A 22,889-nucleotide genomic window follows, 5' to 3' on the forward strand; every position below is an offset into this window, starting at 1 on the left:
CCGCTGTGTGTTTATAAAGTGAAAGCTCAGTCCACGCTACACTTTGACTAATTTGATGACACTGAAGCCCACCAGAAACCCCTACAATGTCCATGAGACCCAAATGCCCCGAAAACACGGAAATTCTATACACAGGCCCAAGGATTTACCCTCCTTGGCTATACCCTGCCCCTCCCCACCCTATGAGTCTCTTATCCAGCCAGAAGCAGGTGGAATGGGTGTGTGAAGAAACCCTGGCTTACAGACACCCTCCTAAGCGACTGACCATCAAAAAGAGAGCAGCCTCAAAATGGGAATAGCTTCCTCACGGTTTCAATATTCCCATGGAAACAAACTGATACACACACACATATATATATACATATATATATATATATACACACACACACACATATATATATATATATATATATATATATATATATATATATATATTGATTTCAGAGAGGAAGGGAGAGGGAGAGAGAGAGAAACATCAATGATGAAAGAGAATCATTGATCAGCTGCCTCCTGCACGCCCCACACTGGGGGTCAAGCCCACAACCCTGGCATGTGCCCTTGACTGGAATCGAACCTGGGACCCTTCAGTCCGCAGGCTGACGCTCTATCCACTGAGCCAAACCGACTAGGGCAAGAACTATACTTATTTTAAAAGGAGCAGGAAAGTGGTGTAATGACCTAAGCAAGAGAAAGTAAGGGGAAGAGTGAGACCTGAAAGAGTCAAAAGTAAGCAAAATAAAAATATTGAAGTTGCGGGGGCAAACTTTTATTTTTCGTTTACTCTCCTGGCACACCATTGAGGGAAGGAGGGGGGAAGGCAGCATCTCTAAATTCTGGAGTTGATGGCTAGTAGATGATACCAATAGGTATCAAATGAGTCTGAGAAAGATGCAATGAGATCTGGGTCACGGTCATCAAGGAAATTCTCAACAGCACCCTTTGAACCTGGGCGGTCGCCTCGGGTGTGCAAGCATCGTGCAAGAAACCCTCTCCCGGTGCCAGGCCCTTGCTTTATGCGTCGTGGAAAAGCAAACAGACTGCATCCGCAATAACCTAACCAAAAGGTGCAAGCCAATAAGAAAGTGTTGCATTGGAGCTATTTTTATTTCTATTGTAAAAAATCTCCGGGGACCTAAAGGGTTATGTTAGAGAAATTGAAGCCCCAGGGGAGATCCTAAAACAAAACAAAACAACCTTTTCGCTACTTTCTTCTCTCCATCGTAGGAAAAGAAAAAAAGGCCCAAAGTCACCCAGTCTGTTGGCCAAGCAGTCAGCCCCCAAAGCCAGCTGTCCCCACCTCCCACCACTCCGTCCGTTGCACAAGGCCACCTGTTGCTGCCCTGAGCCCAGAGCCGAGTCGCAAACCGCCGCTAGAGTTCGTTCTAATTCCCCAGAGCAGAGGCTGGCCGAGAAGCCTCACTCCCCGCCTGCTGATCCTCGGGGCAGGTATGGAGCCGCCCAGCGCCAGCTTCCTTTCGTTTTCTCGCTGAGCTCAGAGCCCCCAAAGCAGACCCTAGACGGCTTGCCATCGCCCTCGCTAGGCTCCTGTGAGGTCGCTTCCAGCTCCCGCCCGGGAGACGCTGACGCGTTCAGATGCCCAATCCATCCTGGCAGTTAACGAACGGCACCCACAGGTCGCCCGGTGAGATTCATTTCGAAGGGTCTCCTGGACTCAGAATCCCTTAGGAACCTCGCCGAGCACTGCTGCAGGAGCGCTGCGCCCAAGGGCAAGTTCAGGTTCCCCAGGCCGCAGGATCCCGGCGCGCCTGTGCTCTAAAGCGCCCGAGGGGAGCCCAGGGGCGGCGGCGGTTAGGGATGTCCTCCCGCCGGGAAAGCCGGAGCCCTAACTCGGAAAGGGTACAGCCTCGCTTCTTCCCAGGGACTTCCCCGCGAGCGCCGCAGGGGTGTGCATGTCTCCGAGTCGGAGAATCTCCGCAAACGCCGGCCCCGCAAGAGTTGAAGTCAGCTCCCGCGGCGTCTGTTTGTTTGTTGGCTCTCACGGAAAAAAAGTTTGAGGATCTTTACCAACCTCAGACCGGGCGCAAGAGGAAATCTCTCGGAATCTCCCCAGCAAGTCACCTCATTTCAAGTCGTTACATAACTGGGGGCTTTCTCTTAGCGTCCCTACCCTAAGCCCTGTCATTACCATTCCAGGAGTAAAATGTATCTCGCTTTTAAAGTATTTGTCAAGTGTTGTGATCATTTCCCTGAGCCGGAAGACGAGAGAAGGCGCAGACAGCGCCCTGGGCACTTGGCGGCCCCACCCGCGCGCTGCCCCTCGCGCTGCGGGAGGGACGCGGGGTCCCGGAGTACCTTGGGCGTGGGGCGAGCCCAGCTGCCCAGGGGTACCCTCAGTCCGCCACTCCACGTGGTCAGGATCAACAGTTTGTTGAGCTCATCAGTGACACCTTGAACTTTTCATAAAGAATATGGGTACTGCACCGAGAGGGTTCGGCCGCAGCGCCGGGTCCTGCTTAATATTCAATGATCTCGCTCGCGCCTCCCCCTCCTCCCCTCGCAGAAATTCCACTGACTCCGTTACTGGGCTCAGACTTTTAAGTTAATTTACTGCCTCCCCCCCGCCCCCCAACCTTGGCTAGGAACTAGCGCCTTTAGGGCTAGCGTCCCCCCAACCCCAGTTTCCGCCTGAAAATGACATTTCGCCGGCGTCTCGGGAGGGGGCTGAATTTCACTTTGTAACTTTCTGCGGAACCCGAGCCCGGGTGGCAGCTCGGGTGGTGGTATCGTATGCAAATACGCATGCTGACGTTACAGATCATGTGGGTTTTGGCGTAGATTCCCCACTGATCGAGACATTTTTTTCCCCCTTTTTTTTTCCTTTTTTTTTTTTTTTTCTTTTAAAATTTTGGCCACTGTTCTCCGTACGAGGGCTTTTCCTGTCTGTCGGTCCGGCGGGCTGGCTTTGCCCCTCTTTCCCACGGAGCCCGAGCCGGGCGCCCGGTGGGGAGTGGGGAGTGGGTGGGGGCAGCCAGCAGAGTTCCATTTTGGAAAGCCCGTGCCGCGTCTCCGCGCTCCCAGCCCGGGTCCCCGCGCTCCCAGCCCCGGCGCAGGTAAGAAACTTCGCCTCGGCGCCCCGCAGCCCCCGCCCCGCGCCGCCAGCCCCGCGCCCCGCACGCCCGGCGCCGGCCACTCAGCCCAACTTTCCCACCGCCGCCGCCGCCGCCGCCGCGGCTCCCGAAAATGTGTTGTTAATGGGACTTGGCCGGGTTGGTGATCGGAAGGGGGGTGCGGAAAAGGGGGGTGCAGGCTCTTTTTCTGCGGCTGGGAGGAAATACGAAGATCCGGGGTGGGGGAGAGATTTTTTTTAAGAGTTTTGATTACAAGTTTGCATAAATGGGAGCCAGCCCGGGAGGAGGAGGAGGAGGAAAAACATGTCTACGTTTCCCTATGTCGACATAAGCCACAAAAAAATATGGCGTCCGCTTTCGACAGGGCGTTACGTAGACTCGTCTGTTTTTATTTATTTATTTATTTCGTGGCCGGCTCCCTTCCTTCTTGGCCCAACTGCGGCGCTTTGTGCAAACGGGGCAGGTCCCGCGGGGACTCCAGCGGGACGTGGCCCGGTCTCGGCGGGTTTGGGCAGGCGGGGGGCTGCGTGTGGTGCTCCCCTCCCTCCCCCGCTCTCCCCTCTTCTCCCCTCGCCTGGTGACGATTCGCCGTAATGTGGTGGCAGGAAGCATGACGCCGTGGGTTGAGGCTGCCTCTCCTCTCTCGTCGCTCCTGGTGGCTGCAGGCAGCGGGCGCGCGGCGCGGGCGGGCACCCGAGCTACCTGCCGCGGGCAGGGCCAGAGCGCGGCGCTGTCCCCACGCCCTGCTCAGGTGCCGGGCCGCCCGCGTGGGGAGGGGCTGCGGGGGACCTCGGGGTCCCCGGCCAGGCTGCCCGCCGCAGGCTGGCCCACGCCCGCAGCCCGCCTCTGCCAGCCCCAGCCCACGTTGGTCCCGGAATGGCAGCTGGCGCTCTGCGTCTGCCCCACGCGAGAGGTTAATCTTTGTTGGTGTGGCAGCCTCTTTGTGGCTTCCTCAAGACTTGGTAGCCAAGCCTTTGCAAACTTGCCCTTGCCCCGGCCGCTTTGGAGGAGGCTGCGGAGAGGAAGATGAGCGGGAAGTTGGGAATCAGGGAGCATCAGAGGATGGTCCCTTTGGCCTGGCAGCTGTGCAGTGCTTGGAGGCAGAGGAGCGGAGGAGGGTGGTTGGTTAGTCTGGGGAGAAAACTTGGGGGAAGCCAAGTTGTGATTTGCTCAGGCTGCCACCTGATTGATGGGCTGCCAAGCCAGTGGGGGTCTCTGCCTTCATCTGTTTTGCGCTGGCCCTTTGTTTGTCCCAGAGGTGGGTGGGAGGAAGGTGGGAAACGAGGACTTTCTCTGGACCCCTCCCATTTGAAAGAGTCACTGCCGGGCTTGGGCCCCAGGATCACTAAGTCTTTTCAGGCCCCAGAGTTCTTCCCCAACTTGATCTCTGATGATCACCTTCTCTCCAAGTTAGCATCAGGCCTGTTGGGCAGGATTTGGGAGGCAAGACTCCCTCCCCTTCATCCCTTAGCTCACTCAAACCTCCCACAGTTACCCTCTGAAAACACAGAGATACACACACATTCACTCACGTACACTCTCACTCCTCGACAGAGAAATTAATGCCTGTTGAAGAGAAGAGAAGGGGGCGAGGTCCTGAGAGCTCTTCAGGATTTCAAACAGTGACTTTGTATCTGTGAGGGCTCTGAGCAGTTCAATCCCAGGGCAGTGATGTCAAAAAGCATTTGGATGACAACCAAGTGGAATAAATAGCTTGTAAAATGGCATGTTTAATAGTAAAAATAAATTAATGGAGCTGTCAAGTGCTTGAATGGGTCTAACATACAGGCTTGATTTAAGTTTAAGGGGAAAGTTATATAGAGCTGTATACACTTCTTTTGAGGCCAAACGGGAACCATTCTATAAGTAAGATTGAAATGTGTGTCACTGACAATGACTGGACCTGTGAACTGTGGGAATATCATTGCTGTTTAAAAGCTCTGCTCCTGAATTATTCCCTTGTGGTCCCTACCTTCCAGCCAAGTTGGATGCCAACTAAAGATCCACCTCAAGTTAACAGCTAGCTCTTACGGGGAAAAGTCAGTGGCCAAGGTTTGAAGGTAAATCAGATACCATAAGTCCTCACTTGACCTTGTCAATAGGTTCATGGAGACTGCAACTTTAATGGAAATGACTCATAAGGAAACCCGTTTGACCCCAGGCTAATTGACATAAACAGGAGTTAAGTGACAACAGCCTATTTCTAGTCACAAAAACCTCACCACATTTGTAAATAAAGACCCAAAACACTTCTAATGTTAAACATGGACATACATGTGAGCTATACATTCATTTAAGAAAGATTAATAAAAATAAGTAAGATAATTCAACTCACATATTCCAGTTCCGGATCTCGGGTGGCTGTAGCCTGTCCTGGCAGCTCAGGGTGTGAGGCACAAACCCACCCTTCCACTCACTCTCAGACTGACACAATTTAGACACCAATTCTCCTAACATGCACATGGAATTGGGGGGAAACCCACGAAGACATGGGGAGAGCATGCAAACTCCACACAGACAGCAGTCCGGCTTGGGAATCAATTTCTTTTTCCTCATCAACGTCATAATGAGGTGACATCATTCGAGCACCTGCAGTACATTAAATAATCCCTCATTTAAAGGAAAAGATCAAAGAGACATAGATGTTTGTTGGCACTCAAGAAGGGTTTTCTCCCTGATGTGAAAGCAGAGTATCTTGACATGCCCCCATGGGGCTGAAAGTGGCTCCACGCCAGGTGTCGCATCCACAGAGGGGCCATGTGATTTGGAGGGATGCTGTGCATTTGACAAAAAGAATAATGACGATGTTTGATAACCGTTGCTAACACTGTATTTCAGTATGCCAGGCACGATGCTGTTTATTTTCCTTGCTTTATCATTCCATTCTCACTGTAACCCTATGAGATCAGTTCTATTGTTATCCCCAGTTTATAGCTGAAGAAACTGAGGCTCAGAGAGGTGAAGAAAGTTGCCCAAAGCTGCACAGCAAAAAAAAAAAACGAAGTCAGCTTTCGAAGCCTGGCCTTACATTTTACTTTGAAACTCTCCATTATGGCAGCTCCCTGGATATGGGAAGACCTAGTTAGAATGAAAAGGAAAGGGTCAGGTGCAGGCGGGAAAGGGAACAGTGACCACTGCCTTGTGGTCCGAGCTCAGAGGAATCTTCCTGAGTTTCATTCCTGTATTCGTTTACTTATCAACTATGTGTTGATTGCCTTGTCCCATCAGCAACTAGGAGGCTCACCACACCCACAAGAGCCTGTTGTCATTAAGCACTTTTACATGCCAGGAGCCATTTTAAGTATGATTAAACTATTTTGTCTTTGTGACAATTCTGTGAGCTAAGTACTCTCGTTCTCTCCTTTTTGTAGACGAGGAAGCCGAGAACGCAGAGAGGTTCTCTAACTTGGGGCCCAAGACCAAACAGCCAGTAAGTGGAGTGCCGCGCATTCCACACTCCAGTGCAGTGCACACTGACATGCACAGTAAGCGTTAGTGAATGTATAGGAATGTTGGTGAGATGGAGTCCCTCACCCTCTAGGAGTTGGAGCAGACAGGCAGGGAAAGAACCGTTAGGCCGCACCACGCAGGGTTAAGTAGGTGCTGTAACTGAGAAAAGTAACTACATGGAAGCACAATAAAGGGCATGATTATTCTCTGAGGAAAAGAGCCATGGAGCATATCCTAGTGTGGGAGCATCTGGACTGACCCGGGAATGAGGAGGAATCGGGTCTGGAGGTGTATCAGACATCACTGCACTGAGCTGCTAGCAACAGAGCCCTGAGCACCGGTGACTTCACCAGAGGGAGGCTCGTTGGTGTCAGACAGCAAGAAGGGCGGGTGGGACAGGGCCTCAGCTGTGCCGGTGGGAAGCTGGACTCCGTCTTTCCACTCTGCCACCCTGAGAGTGTAGGCCGTTGGCCCAGGGCTGTGGTCTCCTGGTAGGAAGGTGGTTGCTGCATCTCCAGGCCACACACCTGCATTCCAGGGAAGAGGAAGTAGGGTGAGCGAGGCACTAAGCGTGTTCACCTAGGGTGGCTTTCCTCTTCTCTCCGGGAAGGAACATGTCTCTGAGGGACTTCTGTCCTTAGCTTATTGACCACGACTTGGCTCTTTGCCACACAGCTTCCCAAACCTACCAGGGAGCGGCAATCAAATGTTTTCAGTTAGGCACTTTGGTGCCATGACCAAACTTGTAAGGCGGAAGGAGTGAATGAACACCTGTTGAGTTGGCAGATCAAGTGCGTGCAGCCTCAGATGAGAAGAGGAAGAAAGGTATTCGGGATGGAAGCTCCACCCTGGGGCTGTGCGTGTCCTGGGGAGATGGAGAGGGGACGCAGTGCAGGGAAGGTGTCGAAGAGATGACACCAGATCTGGGGGTACTGGGGACTCATCTACAGGTACTGGGGAGCTATGGCAGGTTGCTGAGGAGGGAATGCCGTGTGTGATAGGAAGGGGAGACTGACAGCAGTGTGCTTTGTGGGACAAATCAGCTTGGTTCTTACTGAAATAAAACGAGCTCTGGAGAGTTTCAGACCAGGGCACCAGTTTTGCCTCGGGGCAAAAAGAAGCCAGCATACAACAAGAAAGTGAGGGGTGATGGGAAGATTTTCTTATCCGTCCTGCCACTAAGAATCCAAAATTAACCCTGTGTTAGTCAGCTGTTATCAGGGGTAACTAGCTCTCCTTCGGTAATTACTCAGCGGGACTGGAAACCGTAGAAGGAGACACCAAGTACTCCCCAAACACTGCACTTGCCCTTCTCCTGACCCTCGGGCTCCTGGGTTCTACCTGCAGCTCCACCACTCCTCAGCACCATGACTTTGGTCAGGACCCTTCCCTTTGCTCAACGCAGGGGATAAGAGCAGAGGGCCTCGGAGGCACTGCCGTTACGTTTCCCACGCAGGATTCCTCCAGCAAGGACCACGTCCCTGATTCTCTGCTCAACTTACCAGCTTTATGACTTGGGGCTATTCCTTACTTCTCTAAACTTCAGTTTCCTTGTCCCTCAAAAATGGAGGTCATTCTAGTAACTAGCTGTATTGTGGGTTGTTGTGAAGCTCAAGAAGAAATCTATAAAAGCGCTCAGCATAGAGTGTACTCAATAAATGTTACCGGTTGTCACCATCATCACCTCCACCACCATCAAGGTCACTGTCCTCACCTCTAGGACGTGACTTTATTGTAGCAGCCTTGAGGTGCCAAGTAATTAACATGCGTGGATTTTATCGCTGATTCTGAGAGCCAGACTGTCCCCATCTCATTGCTATTCTCCTCCGTCCTCCCCATGCACACAGGCACTCTTCCGACTGTCGTAGGGAGACCCTGGTGCAGTGTTCAGGTACTGCAGTGTGCTGTGTCATGGTCAAATCCAAGCAGTTCTGAAAGGATGCTTGGCTATGACATGTGCCTGTGGTAGACAATAAAGTGGACATTGTTCTTCGTACTGACAAGGTAGTTTCATTTTTAACTGAAAGAGAAAATTCCCTCCCGTTCCCTTCCTCCACCCTTTTCTAAGGCCCCCTCCCTACATCAAACAGGCTGTGATTTTAAGAACATCCACCCACAATCTGTTTCCTGTTCTTATGCATGTAGTCATGCATTTACCAGTAACAGGGGTTGATTGGCAGGAGTGTGAGTGTGTGTGTGTGTGTGTGTGTGTGTGTGTGCATCAGACTCCCAAGGAAGAAAACAGTCCTGACAATAGCACATCAGTTCCCACCTAAACTTTAAAATGGAACAGAGGAGACCAGGGCTGGACCCACTTTTCTTGCCAACCCCTGTCTTTACCCCGAGGTGGACAGCCCACCTGTCCAAAGCCACAATTCACACACTGTCTTCCTCTTTCTGTTCCACCGCCAGTCCCCTTGTACCAGAAACACTTACTGGAGATTAAATCTTCTTACACGATGTTTCTCTGCGATAGTATTTAATGCCTGGACTCTGCAGCGAATGAAATGCTTGTGCTATTGATCTGTGGGGGATCAATATGAAGGAGTGTGACCCAGGCATTCACTTTGGTGTACGAGGTCTGTGGTATATGTTAGGGGAGCAGAGGCCTGGTTTGGGATGGAAAAGTGGGACATGCATGCTGGGCTCACCTTCCTGGGTTTAGCGCCATATGGGGTTTACTTTGCAGGGGGAACGAGCAAAAGCCTGGGAACCACTTGCTGTCAAGTTCAGGGTGGGGAGTAGGTCCACGTATCCCAGAGGCCTTTGGGAGAGAATCCTCCTCATGGGGGCTCAGGCCAGACAGTGGGCAAGAGAGGAACCTGCTGAGCAGAGAGGGAGCGGAGCGGGTGTGGGGGGGCAGGGAGAGTGGAGTTCCTGGGCTGCAGGTTCTCCTTGAGCCTGGCTGGATGCCTGCAGGAGAACCTGTGCACGCCACGGAGGAAGAACCAGAAGTGTGAATCCAGGAGGAGCAGCTTGCATGTATGCATGGGCTGTGCAAACATGACGGTTTACATCAGTGTTGTGGAAAGAGTCCAGAAAAGGACTACTCAGGGGAATGACATTTGTGCCCCCCTCCCGCCCCGTGGCCATCCTGACCCCGCCCCCAGCCTTGTCCACTCTGGCTGGTGAGATGGAATTAATACAAAGCTCCCTACCCACCCAGACACACCACAGACACACACAGTATTTGGCATCTTAAGAACAGCAACCGCTCCCAAAACTGAGTGCCTATTACAGTAGCCCCCCCTTATCCACAGGGAATATGTTCCAAGACCCCCAATGGATGCCTGAAATGACGGATAGCACAGAACCCTATACATATTGGGGTTTTTTTTCTATACATACATACCTATGATAAAGTTTAATTTATAAATAAGGCACAGTAAAAGATTACCAACAATAACTAATAATAAAACAGAACAACTATAACATATACTGTCACAAAAGGTATGTGAATTTGGCTTTATTAAGTAAAATAAGGGTGACTTGAACACAAGCGCCTCAATACCCCAGCAGTCACTCCGATAACCCAGTAAGGGGCGGGGAGCATGTGCAGTGTGGATACATTAGCCAAAGAATGATTTTCGTCCTGGGCAGGATGCAGCGGGGCAACACGAGATTTCATCATCTACTCAGAACAGCACACAATTTAAAACCTGTGAATTGTTTATTCCTGGAATTTTCATTTTAATATTTTCAGACCGCAGTCGACCCTGAGTAACTGAAATGGCGAAAAGCGAAGCCTTAGATAAGGGGGGACTTCTGCATGTACTGGGCACTCTGCCAAACGCTTTGCCTTCACCATGGCATTCAGTCTGATTATGAGGAGTACAAGGGCAGAGCCCCGTTTTAAAGACAGGAAGTCGGAGTTCAGAGAGGTTAGGTATGTGCTTAAGGTCACAGAGCGAAGGTAGCTGAGTCAGCATTCAAACCCAGATCACTCTGATGCCAAAGCTCTTAGTCGTCCCCAGGTCTTTCTGAAGTCTTCTGGAGGCCAGCCTCACCCTGCCTGCAAGGAAGTGTGGGGAGAAGGGCCAGTTTTAGAACATGCTTCTGGGCAGTCTGATTGCTGTTCTGCTGAAGGGATGTGGGCATGCGTGCACACGTGCGTGCATGTCTGTATATGAGTTGAGTCAAAACAGGAGAGAATTCCAAATCACACACACACTTCTAAAGCCTTTATCGTGTCTCTAGCAGAATGTTCCTCAGGGGCCCTGCACCCCCTCCAGCCTCTCCTCCTCAGTCCTGCAGAGAAGGAATCCCAGTGGGCAGAAAGCTGCAAAGTTGGACAGGGAGGAGAATCTGGGATGCTACTTTCAGGATGCTCAGCAGCCTCAGCAGCCAATGGGGGAAGGGGATACAGGGAACAGGCACTGGGAGGGTGGAGAATGGCTGTGTTGCTGTTTTTATACAATAACAGAGGATCATTGTAATTGGGAGCCCATGAATCATAACACGTCTGCCTATGGCTTTCTCCAGCTGTAGAGCCATTTAGTTAAATAGCACACAGAAAACCCCTTTCAGCTGACATTACTTTCCCGCTGTTCTTAAAATATAAGACTGAGCTGAATTGCTATAACGACAAAGCCATCTCCTGCTCCCCCAGCCCCTGGGTATACCCAGAGCTCTCATACAATCTCCCTGGCCTGTGGAGAAGGAGGTTTAAAAATTCCTGGCATTTGCACTGCACCCTTGTCTTTTTGAAAACAGCTCCTTTAAGATATTTGCACACAGCCTGGGCAGAGCTGGATATCATAGCCAAGTTGTTTATGGTGGGTGGTGGCCCAGAGAGGGCAGGGAGAGGCCAGGATGTCAGTGCTGTCAGGGATGGGGAGTGTCTTTGCTTTTTTTGTGGGAGAGTGGCATAGAGGGATATGGACTGACAGCCAGAAGCTGGCGAAAGAGACTGCCCCTTGGCCAAGAAATTTGGAGGAAAGGCTGATGGTGACTCCAGGCAGGAAGGAGAGAAGCACAAGCCCTTTCATAACCCCCCCTAACAGAGAGCGCTGGGGTTTCGTTGTCTGATACAACAGCCTGTTCCTTTCTTTGGGGGGACGTCATGTCACGGAATTGATTCCCAGAGCTACCCAGTCCAGGACAGCTGGAAGATTCCCATTATTCCCAAGAGCAGTGGAGATGGTTTGGGATCAGCCATGGGGTTATGGTAGACATTCCAAAGACTGAGGCCTGAGTTTGGACACAGCCTGACTTCATCACTTTTAGAAATGGGATGGTGGGTCTCCTGGTACCAAGCCTAGTGTCTTCTGAGCTCCCTGGAGAGGGATGTTGGGGGATAGAATAATAGCAGCATGGCCCTAATTGGTTTGGCTCAGTGGATAGAGTATCGGCCTGCAAACTGAAGGGTCCCAGGTTCTATTCCATTCAAGAGCATGTACCTTGGTTGCAGGCACATCCCCAGTAGGAGGTGTGCAGGAGGCATCCGATCAATGATTCTCTCTCATTGATGTTTCTAACTCTCTATCCCTGTCCCTTCCTCTCTGTAAAAAAAAAAAAAAAATCAATAAAATATATTTTAAAAACATAGCAGCATGGTGCATTAAGAGGATCAAGGACTTTCCAGCTGGAAAAAACTTCAGGGGTCACCCAGCCCAGCTTGGGGAAACTGCAGCCTAAAGATGTAAGGACTTTGCCCAAGGTTCCACAATCATATGGCAGAGGATTGCTTTTCTCTTCCGTACAATCTAGCTTAAGGCCTCTGTTTCCTTGGGCCTTCCCTGACCAGCCAGCTCCATCACAGTACCTTCCCTTCCCCTCCTCTTTTCCTCTGTCCAATCACTGAGCACCTGCCAGAGGAAGAAAACAACGTCCCTACCCCTCAGGAAGGTCAGAGTCACTCGGCACTTAGCAACAACTGCAATAATAATAGTGAACTCTTAGCGACATCATAGGCACAATGCTGAGTGCTTTTTCGTGGGGTTAGCTCATGACACTCCCCAAAGATGTGAGGACTCTGCTATCCCCATTTAATAGACAAAGAAGCACAGAGTAGAGAAGTCCTTTGTCCAAGGTTTCTGGAAACCAGACAATCTTCCACTACACTAGCCTCTCCTGCCCTCCTTGCACCTGCAGCTCCGTGCGAAGGCTGTGGCTCCTCCCTCACTAGTTAGAACTAGAGGCCGAGCCACCAGCCTGCACTGAGGATAACAGCAAGAACGGGTGTGCGTGCATTCAGGGCTCAACAAAGGGCTTTCGCATGCACAGGTTTTGTTTTTTCCAGTTTATTGAATGCCAACTGTACGTAGGCTCACCCACCCTCACACCAGAGCCCAGGCCATTTGTACAGCAACCCTGCTGAGCAGATCGTGTGAAGGGCGGAGCTAGAACTTTAACATGCTTCTGTGGAATCTGACACTGAAGTGGTTTTATCCACATCACGCAGGCTGCAGCCAGAAGTAGCTAACGGGGAGTCCTACGTGGACAGAGACAGGTCACTTAGGGACACGAAATCACCAGTGACTGTCCAGGTTAGTTTTCCCAAAAATAAAGGAACATTGAGGCATTTTAGGCAACTTTCACGTGAGCAGCAGATATTTATTTGAGCATAATGAAGAGTACCAAGTATGATGTATAGCGCACTAATTGTGTACCAGCCAAGTCTAGCATCTTACTAGCAATAGCCCCATTAAAAAAAAATAGCTTGTGGTGTCATTTACACACCTTAAAATTCACCCATTTAAAGTGTACAATTCATCGATTTTTAGTATTTTTACAGAGTTATGCAACTATCACCACAATCTAATTTTGGAACATTTCCATCACCTCCAAAAGAAATGATGTGCCCATTATTAGTAGTCACTTTCCATCCCCCTGTTTAACCCTCTGTCCCCCAGCCCTAGGCAACCACTAGTGTACTTTCTGTCTCTATAGATTTGCCTTTACTGGACATTTCTTATGGAAGGAACCATATAATACGTGGTCTTCCGTGTTTGAGTTCTTTCACTTAGCGTAATGTTTTTGAGGTCCATCCATGTTGTAGCATGAATCCATATTTCACTATTTTTATGGCCAAATAATATTGCATTGTATGGATGTACCACATTTGCTAGGGCTGCTCTAACAAAATACCAGAGACTGGGTGGCTTAAACAACACACATTTATTTCCTCACAGTTCTGGAGGTTGAGAGTCCAAGATCAAGGTGTCTGGATTTGATTTGCTCTGTGGCCTCTTTCCTTGGCTTACAGGTGGCTACCGTCTCTCTTTGTCCTCACCTGGCCTTTTCTCTGTGCACATCCATCTCTGGTGTCTTTGTCCAAATTTCTTCCTCTTATAAAGACACCACAGTCAGATTGGATTAGCCCCCCCTACCCCCCCCCCCCCCCCGGCCAACGGCTTCATTTTAACTAATCAGGTTTTGAAAGACCTTATCTCCAAATAGTTACATTCTGAGGCACCCGGGTTAGGGCTTCAACATGAAAATTGGGCGGGGGGGGGGCACAATTTAGCCCATAACACCACATTTTGTTTATCCATTCACGAGTTGACAATTGGGTTGTTTCTACATTTTGGACGTTTTAATAAGGCTGCAGTGAACACCTGAACAACCTTCATGAGGATGTGTGTTTTCATTTCTCTTGGGAAGATACCTAGGAGTGGGACTGCTGGGGCAGGCAGTAACTCTGTGGGTCACACTCTGAGGAACTGCCAAACTGTTCTCCAAAGCTGTGACACCGTTCCACTTTCCCACCTGCAGTGTGAGCATCGGATTTCTCCATATCCTCTCCAGCCCTCCGTATTGTCATAAGCCCCATTTTACAGGGGAGGAAACTGAGGCACGGAGTGGGGAAGGTCAGTCACAGGACTAAGGAGCGGAGGAACAGCATCCACACACACACACCAGTCTGACCAGTCCACCACCCCGAACTGACCAGGGTGAAGCAAACAATGGCTCCCAGTGTGTGAAATGTAAGGTGGCTCTCACTCTCAAGTTGTCATAGTACAGAGTTGGCACCCAGGAGGGAATGTTGCCTTAAATTTTGTGTGTGCTTGCCTCATCCTTGTCCTGGCCTTGTCATCATTCTGCGCCTTGTCTCTAAGGCAGTGGTCGGCAAACTCATTAGTCAACAGAGCAACAAACCACGGCTCGTGAGCTGCATGTGGCTCGCGAGCCGCAGTTTGCCGACCACTGCTCTAAGGCATTGTGCTCAGTGTTTGAGGGAGAAGGAAAGGGACACAAGATGACAAGCCACTCATGGCCCCTGCCCTGGAGGGGAGGCCCACACAGCTAGCCTCCCTGGACTTGCAAAAGCAGACCACTTGCTCCTTGCTGGCTGTGCAAATTGTAGGGGGAAATGCCAGTCAAAGACTTAGCATAGCTCATGGCACCTAGGCAATGCCCTAGAAATGCCACTGGTACTCTTGTGTTGTCATTAACATATCTCTGCTGAGAAGCTTTCTCTGAGTCACTGTAGTTTGAGGGACATCCTTATGCCCTAGATCTTTGACTAGGAGGCTCATCCCTACCCCACAGAAAGGTCATCATCCAGAGACCAGGAAGAGGGCTGGGACAAAGGAAACTGGCCACCCAGGCTGTCCTCAGACCTCCTGAGCCTGTCCTGGGAGTGGTGGGTCATTCACAGAGCCCAGCACCGGCTTCACTTCAGCTCTGTTAGTTCCAAACTCAGAGTGCAGTCCCCGTGCTCCCAGATGGGAGGACATCCCTGATGGTTAATACAGAGTGCAGTCCCCGGGCTCCCAGATGGGAGACCATCCCTGATGGTTAATACAGAGTGCAGTCCCCGTGCTCCCAGATGTGAGGACATCCCTGATGGTTAATACAGAGTGAAATCCCCGTGCTCCCAGATGTGAGGACATCCCTGATGGTTAATACAGAGTGCAGTCCTCGTGCTCCCAGATGGGAGGACATCCCTGATGGTTAATACAGAGTGCAGTCCCCGTGCTCCCAGATGGGAGGACATCCCTGATGGTTAATACAGAGTGAAATCCCCGTGCTCCCAGATGTGAGGACATCCCTGATGGTTAATACAGAGTGCAGTCCCCGTGCTCCCAGATGGGAGGACATCCCTGATGGTTAATACAGAGTGCAGTCCCCGTGCTCCCAGATGGGAGGACATCCCTGATGGTTAATACAGAGTGCAGTCCCCGTGCTCCCAGATGGGAGGACATCCCTGATGGTTAATACAGAGTGAAATCCCCGTGCTCCCAGATGTGAGGACATCCCTGATGGTTAATACAGAGTGCAGTCCCCGGGCTCCCAGATGGGAGGACATCCCTGATGGTTAATACAGAGTGCAGTCCCCGTGCTCCCAGATGGGAGAACATCCCTGATGGTTAATACAGAGTGAAATCCCCGTGCTCCCAGATGTGAGGACATCCCTGATGGTTAATACAGAGTGCAGTCCCCGGGCTCCCAGATGGGAGGACATCCCTGATGGTTAATACAGAGTGAAATCCCCGGGCTCCCAGATGGGAGGACATCCCTGATGGTTAATACAGAGTGCAGTCCCCGTGCTCCCAGATGGGAGGACATCCCTGATGGTTAATACAGAGTGCAGTCCCCGAGCTCCCAGATGGGAGGACATCCCTGATGGTTAATACAGAGTGCAGTCCCCGTGCTCCCAGATGGGAGGACATCCCTGATGGTTAATACAGATTGCAGTCCCCGTGCTCCCAGATGGGAGGACATCCCTGATGGTTAATACAGAGTGCAGTCCCCGTGCTCCCAGATGGGAGGACATCCCTGATGGTTAATACAGAGTGCAGTCCCCGTGCTCCCAGATGGGAGACCATCCCTGATGGTTAATACAGAGTGCAGTCCCCGGGCTCCCAGATGGGAGGACATCCCTGATGGTTAATACAGAGTGAAATCCCTGTGCTCCCAGATGTGAGGACATCCCTGATGGTTAATACAGAGTGAAATCCCCGTGCTCCTAGATGTGAGGACATCCCTGATGGTTAATACAGAGTGCAGTCCCCGTGCTCCCAGATGGGAGGACATCCCTGATGGCTAATACAGAGTGCAGTCCCCGTGCTCCCAGATGGGAGGACATCCCTGATGGTTAATACAGAGTGCAGTCCCCGTGCTCCCAGATGTGAGGACATCCCTGATGGTTAATACAGAGTGCAGTCCCCGTGCTCCCAGATGGGAGGACATCCCTGATGGTTAATACAGAGTGCAGTCCCCGTGCTCCCAGATGGGAGACCATCCCTGATGGTTAATACAGAGTGAAATCCCCGTGCTCCCAGATGTGAGGACATCCCTGATGGTTAATACAGAGTGCAGTCCCCGTGCTCCCAGATGGGAGGACATCCCTGATGGTTAATACAGAGTGAAATCCCTGTGCTCCCAGATGTGAGGACATCCCTGATGGTTAATACAGAGTGAAATCCCCGTGCTCCTAGATGGGAGGACATCCCTGATGGTTAATACAGAGTGAAATCCCCGTGCTCCTAGATGTGAGGACATCCCTGATGGTTAATACAGAGTGCAGTCCCTGTGCTCCCAGTTGTGACATCCCTGATGGTTAATACAGAGTGAAATCCCCATGCTCCCAGATGGGAGACCATCCCTGATGGTTAATACAGAGTGAAATACCCGTGCTCCCAGATGTGAGGACATCCCTGATGGTTAATACAGAGTGCAGTCCCCGGGCTCCCAGATGGGAGGACATCCCTGATGGTTAATACAGAGTGCAGTCCCCGTGCTCCCAGATGGGAGGACATCCCTGATGGTTAATACAGAGTGCAGTCCCCAGGCTCCCAGATGGGAGGACATCCCTGATGGTTAATACAGAGTGCAGTCCCCGTGCTCCCAGATGTGACATCCCTGATGGTTAATACAGAGTGCAGTCCCCGTGCTCCCAGATGGGAGGACATCCCTGATGGTTAATACAGAGTGCAGTCCCCGTGCTCCCAGATGGGAGGACATCCCTGATGGTTAATACAGAGTGCAGTCCCCGTGCTCCCAGATGTGACATCCCTGATGGTTAATACAGAGTGCAGTCCCCATGCTCCCAGATGTGACATCCCTGATGGTTAATACAGAGTGAAATCCCTGTGCTCCCAGATGTGACATCCCTGATGTTTAATACATTAGGGGCCCAGGTGAGCCATGGAAGGGCGGCTTTGGGTCCTTTCTGCTGAATTGACCAGTCCCCTGCTTTTCCCCAGCTGGAAGAAGGGACCCTGTTGGAGGCCTTGGTTGTAATCAGATCAGCCTGCTGGCCTTTCAGGGTTGGGGAGGGGTGCACTGATTGAAGATTTGGGGAATCAACATTTCTGGATATAGAAGAAATGTGTCAGCTACTAAAAAAATGATAGAAATAGTAGAGCTTTCTTGTTCAGTTCAGCCAAAGGTCATATAGATTCTGCATGAGGTTTAAATGGACTCACCTCTCTTAATTAGTGAAGCTCAGGGGTCCTGTTTCAGGGGAAGGCAGCCCCACAGGACCAAAGGTGTTAAAACCTCCTGGCTGGTGCCCTCCCCGACCCTGTGCATATGCCATGCTGGCACACACCTGCTGGCACACCCAAATGTGCTGTAGGGTCCCCGTGTGTCTTGGAAGCCTGCTGTGTACTGTCCACCAATGGTCTCACATGTGTGCCGCTGCCATGACGGATCTCAGGCTTGTTGGAAACTGGGGCTTTGTGCTTTGATCCCCCCACCCCGCTCCCCACCCTCTGCCATCGGAACACGTAGCTCTGGCTGAGTTGGTTGCTCAATAAATACTTGTTTAATTGATAAGTAGAATTGAACAAAAGAGAGAATCTGTGCTTGTTGAAATAGGAAGGGGAAGTCATGCTGGGCCTACCATCTGGGAGCACGGGGACTGCACTCTGTATTAACCAAAACTGAACAGACATGCTTCCAGAATTGATTTTTTGCATGGGATTTTTTTTTTTTCAATATGAGGAGAAGAGGCAGTCTTATTGGTAGGAATACATGTCAAGGCATCTGTCACCATTCTCTCCCTGCCTCAACTCCGCTGAGGTGTGGGTCTAAAACACCAGCATCAGCACAGGGCTGGCCCACTGAGCTGGTTCCAAATGAATGTTCCTCAAGCGATTGGATGGTTATATGAATGAATAAATCCACCAGACCCTGGTTCCGAGCCTGTGCTCCATCCAGGTCAGCGCAAGTGAGGGGGGAAATAAGCACTGCTGCTTGCTGCTGCCCCAGGTGGCAGGCGCTTGGGGCCACCTGGGAGTACCGTCACTGGGTCATTGCGTAACAGGAAGCAGCCAAGGAGACTTCCGGTCTCCTTGGGTCGGTGTCTCTTAGCCAAACTGCCAATCTGCCTGCCTCACTGGCCCAGCCCTGCTGCATCGTCTGGACAGCTGGCCTCTGTGTGCAACCTGGGTCCGCTGCCTCCCTCTGACTGGGCCTTACCCTTTGTCTCCACCTTCCTGTTGGCACCTAGAGCAATATCATAGGCGTTGTACCAGAGTCTTACTACGGCCTCCAATAGAAAGCTTTCTTTTGATTGAGCCTGAACTAGAGACCCAACTCTAAAGGGGGTAGGAAGGAAGGAAGGAAACAATGCTTTATGCCAACCATTGCACCAATGTATTCCAGAGTTCAATATTTTGCATGTGAAAGGCCAAAGGACTAGAATTAGTAACAGGAACACCTTTTTTCTTTCCCTTAGAAGGTGCTTCTTGGCACTAATACAGTTTCTCATGTGGTTTTGTCCTCTTGTAGTTTTGTTACCATCTCCCAATCCCACTCCCTCACCGCTACCCCGCCCCCCCCTACACACACACACACACACACACACACACACACACATACACTCTGAGGTTGGAAGGAAAAAAAATACATGTCAGGAAAGAGATGGCCAAATGTACTTAATCTTTCTGGGTCATCTTGTGTGATCGGAAAAATAGTCTTCTTGAGATTTCAGTGCAGTGTGTGTGTGTGTGTGTGTGTGTGTGTGTGTGTGTGTGTGTGTGTGTGTGTTTTAGCTGTTTTAAGTAATAGAGAATAACTGGCCATTCTGTGATAAACACAGAAGAATCCTGTGGAACAGGCATTGAACAAGCTATATGAATGGTCAGGTTAGGCTAAGCTACGATGCAGTGACAAATAAACCCCAATATCCTAGAGGTTTAACAAAGCAAGGTTTTTTCTTACTTTCACGAAGTGCCCTGAAGGACCTCAGCTCTTCAAGGTAGCTTTCTTCCAAGCTGTGACTTAGGGATCCAGGCAGCCTAAATGTGGTAGCCACATCATTCGAAACAATTTCAGGCAGCTGGAACAGAGGAAAGAAAATTGAAAGGTCACATACGCACTCTGTAAAGGTATCACTTTTGCTCACACAACCTTGTCTTACTTCAAGGAGCCTGGAAAACGTGGGGAAGCACATGCCCGTTTGGCAGGTAGTACATGTCTCTATCCAGTGAAGCCCTGGACTGGCTGTGCTGCTTCAGCGAGTCATTGTTCCTCTCAGGCTCACTGAGTGTCAGTTAAAAGTATCAGTGACAAAGTCCAGACCTGATCAGAGCTTCCTGACACTTAGTCCAGTGCCATTTTGGACTCTAAGGACAGCACTCAGTTGTCCTGTCCCGTGGTATGTAGAGGAGAGGTCCTGATGATCTGAAACACCACCAAATATTAAAAATGAATTTCTTTTTTTTACTGCAGCATACTGCTTTTCTTAGATGTTGTAGAATACCATTGCAATTTGGTTTTACATTGAGCATGCTGTCTGGCATAGAGAAAATTAACATTTAATGAGCCCCTAATTACTGCCAAACACTAATGGTGCTGAGCGCAACCAGTGACTCTAATCGCATTTGCCACGTGTGTGCAAAGTGCCAGGCAGATTCTCAACACTCTGTGGGTTCATTTCTATACTCTACCCAATGCCCCTGGGAGGTTCTTTCTGTGACTTTCCTCTTGAGAGAGGCCTGACTATTTGCATTTAATAGATGAGGAAACTGAGACTCAGAACGATGAAAAAACACAGCAAGGAAGGGGCAGGCCTGGCTTCACAGGCGGGTTCTCAACCCAACACGCATTTGGGTAGTTGGGAGTATGTTCGGGGATGTGAAAAAGGCCAGGGGTAAAAAACCAGTGCTATTCCAGTGAGCAGTTGAACGCCTTTTGTGTATTCGTCTGTATCTATATGTTTTGAGGTGTCAGAAGTGTGATGGATGTTGGACTCTGCTTATGCATACAGGAAATATTCCAGCACCTGCTATGCTGCAGGCACCATGCTAAATAACGAGAGATACTACAGTGGTGAATGAGATTATTTCTTTCAATCTAGACTTGTTCATTTTTCTGTGGAACTTTCTAGACTTAAAAAAAAAATCACCTTGAAAGGTAACTTAAGAACATTGCCCATTGCTGCCCAGAAATGATCACATATTTGAATTTTGGCTCCAAAAACATTGCATGTGGCATCTGGGCTCTGCTCAGAAAATAAGAACCCCCTCCTACAAATTGATTCCATGATTAACCAGCCTAGCATGTGTTGGTTACCAGCTTTACACTAGTTCCTGTCTTGGACAATCAGCCAACCAGTATTCAAGCCAACATTGAGATCACCTAGTGCCAGTCCTCTGAGATTTTATAGGAGAGGAAAATGGGGCTTTCTCTAGGACCTAGAGTCTAGGTTGTGCAATACCCAGCGCCCCTCTGCTACTTAAAACATTTCCAGAGCAAATCTCGCTCACTCCAGAGCAACAGATGTTATCAATGATACAAAAACTGCTCCTCCCTCCTCTCCACTTATATTCAGGATTTAAGGATACTTTTATTTTTACCCTTCCTTGCCCTTTATAGCTTTGAGAATATGCCTTTTCACCACCCTAGAGTGACCAGAGCAGGAGGGGCAAGAAGCCTTGTCTCCCACCCGGCCCCCACATGAGAGGAGATGCTTAAGGCAGCAGCCATTCTTCCCCCCATCTCAGAGCAGGTGAGGGACATGCTCCATGTCACTAGTGATGGAACCTGGGCTAGAACCCCGTGCTTTTGCCTGTGCGTCACTATTTTCTTATTTCTCTTTAGTTTCTCAGGATTAGAATTTCATACCAAGTTCTCTGGCGAAGCTAATCATTTCCGACTTTTGGGGGGTAGAGTTGGGGAAGATACAAATCCGGAGAAGTATGTCTATTAAATATTATTTTGGTGAACTTTACATTTTTTGCTCATGGTTTAAATTGTGGAGCTTGGTCTTCCAAAAAGTAATCGTGTGGCCTGATTATCTCCGTGGAGTAGAGAACTTGGTGATCCTGGGGATCCGACTGCGAGAATCTTGTCTGGGCAACCTGAAGTGCAGGCAACTTCCTTCTTCTGAGATTCTGGAAGAGTCCTTTCCACCAGCCTCCCACCAGCCCTACACCTTTGCTTCGCATGCATCACAGACATCTGAATTTACTTTGGAGAAAAAGGAAGTCTTTCGGCTCCCCTAGCTCATCTGGCACAGCCAGTGTCTGCCTGTCTTGCAGTTCAGATGACCTTGAAGACGGATGACACCAGTCACCGTGATAGCCCTTTCATCCCAGCCCCATCCCCTTCTGCCTTCTTTCCCTGTCCTGTCTTGGGCTCACATGGTAGTCCTAGCCAGGATCCTGGTGGCCCCCAGCTTTTCTTCTCTGCTGGGAACCCTCAAAGGAAGCTGGTGCTGAGCCTGCAACCCTTGGTTTCCGCAGAAATGGAGGTCGGAAGAGGTAGGTTTTGTGTTCTGGACCATGCGGTGGTGCCCCCAGGCCGCCGTGTCACCTTTGTGTAGAGTAGATACTCAATATCTGCAGAATTTCTGAGGCAGGCAGCACCAATGGACCCATGATGATGCTTAGCCAGGACACAGGCTGTGGAGATTTGGCACATTGGTCATTTGTTCTGGCAACTGATGAAACATCCTTGCACCATATGCTATCAGGAACCCTAACTGCAGGTTAGCAGCAACTGCTTGGGTTAATCATTAGAATAGCTAGTGGTCACTTAAGAGCCAAGTCTTTTCCCAAGGGAAGGGGAGAGCGGGGGAGGGAGGAGAGGGGTGGAGGGAGGATGAGAATCATATTAAACTGCTAGAGCTAAAGAACAAAGAACATGTTTTCTTTCTTCTTTCAAAACTATGTGGGAGGCTTGCCTGCAAGACTTATGAAAACAAAACAAAAACCTACCACTGCAAGTTCTATAGTGTGTAGACAGGTGTGTGTGCACGCACAGACACACACACACACACACACAGACACACACACACAGCTAAAACACAGCACTGCTTTAAAAGTTTAATACTTTTGAGTCCTTTGTGTGACTGTGTTTAGGTATTTATGTACAACTTTAACCAGAAAATATATACCGAGGCTGATGGTTTGTTTTATAAGTCCTGGATTGTAGGCATTCAACTCTGTGAGT

The 22,889-nt window shown here is 50.1% G+C and overlaps 1 protein-coding gene across 1 annotated transcript in view; it reads left to right on the forward strand.

Annotated features, from left to right (window-relative positions):
- Positions 1 to 2,756: 2,756 nt before the first annotated feature.
- The window catches only part of ZHX2 (zinc fingers and homeoboxes 2), a 127,768-nt gene continuing 107,635 nt past the window's right edge, over positions 2,757 to 22,889 (forward strand). Inside the window, exon 1 of the mRNA XM_080646928.1 lies at positions 2,757 to 3,071. The gene's annotated coding sequence lies outside the window, so the exon portion shown is untranslated. The remainder of the gene's footprint in view (positions 3,072 to 22,889) is intronic.

Source organism: Plecotus auritus (assembly GCF_963455305.1).
Source record: "Plecotus auritus genome assembly, chromosome: 11".
Classification (NCBI taxonomy): domain Eukaryota; kingdom Metazoa; phylum Chordata; class Mammalia; order Chiroptera; family Vespertilionidae; genus Plecotus; species Plecotus auritus.